The following is a 1,123-nucleotide window of genomic DNA, read 5'->3' as shown; positions in this document are numbered from 1 at the left end:
TGGTTAAATCCAAGTTTCAGCTGCAGAAAAGTGAATCAAGTTGGTTTTGTCGACGTAAAAACCTTCAGCTTACCAGTTCCATTGCAGGAAACTGCGGTCGAAGCAGCTTTTAGGTCGTCACTGGACGTCTGTTGCTCCTCTGCTGACGCCCCTGTTCAACGACCACAACCAAAGAATCGCATTTCAAGTTCAGAATCGTCCTAAACATGCAAAATCTTACTCAGTTTCAACCACTTTTATCGTGTGACATTATGAAAGCACACATGTAGGATCTAAAAATGCCTCTTTTTGGTTTATATTTTGTAGTTTGGGTATTTTTTTTGACACCATGGTGACGTTTATCTCACCTGCTTCACTGCTGCTCTCAGTCTGTTGGACTTCTGTCGTCGCTGTGAAACGACAAAATAATCGTCACAAACCGACACCCAGACGACTGAATTCAGATTCCTTCAGCAAGAAGTATGTTTAAATGAGATGTAGCACAGTAAGTTTGTCCATTTTTAGACTGTAAAATGTCAGGATGTGGTTAAAAATGCTGGTTGTAACAGTCTATGGTCCAAAACTCTGTGTTTGGTCTGACCTGTGTGATCGCTGCTCTCTGGGCCTTCTGCAGGTCTGTGGACCTGGACAGGAGCTTCTACCTGATGCTCTGCTGGAATCTCTGTCAAATCATACGAGGATGGATGAAACAGTTCACAGCTGTGTGTCTCATTTGTATTGTTTTGTGTCTCATTTGTGTTGCTTTGTGCTTCCTGTTCTTGTGGTTCGAGGATATTCACTTTACCAACATCCAAGAAAAAGAAGAAGCATCAAACCACCATATGTGGAGACTCAGTCTAAAAAAACAAAGAAACAAACGTGTGAACTTGTCACTGACCTGTGTGATCGCTGCTCTCTGGGGCTTCTGCAGGAGCTTCTTCCTGACGTTCTGCTGGAATCTCTGTCAAATCATACGAGGATGGATGAAACAGTTCACAGCTGTGTGTCTCGTTTGTAATGTTTGGCGTTTCTTCTTCGTCATTTTAATTCTTATTTTGTGTCGGTCTGTTTTCATTCTTCTTCTTACTTATCACTTCTTGTTTTGCGTCTCTTCTTGTGTCTCATTCATGACTTTTGGTCGTTT

The 1,123-nt window shown here is 42.0% G+C and overlaps 1 protein-coding gene across 3 annotated transcripts in view; it reads right to left on the bottom strand.

Moving 5' to 3' along the window:
• The window catches only part of LOC103360030 (uncharacterized), a 13,767-nt gene that overhangs the window by 2,382 nt on the left and 10,262 nt on the right, over window positions 1–1,123 (bottom strand). The window lies entirely within an intron of this gene.

Source organism: Stegastes partitus, unplaced genomic scaffold, assembly GCF_000690725.1.
Source record: "Stegastes partitus isolate 25-593 unplaced genomic scaffold, Stegastes_partitus-1.0.2 Scaffold412, whole genome shotgun sequence".
NCBI lineage: Eukaryota > Metazoa > Chordata > Actinopteri > Pomacentridae > Stegastes > Stegastes partitus.
The sequence above is the reverse complement of the archived record's forward strand: the minus strand, read 5'-3'. Positions and strand labels throughout refer to the sequence as shown.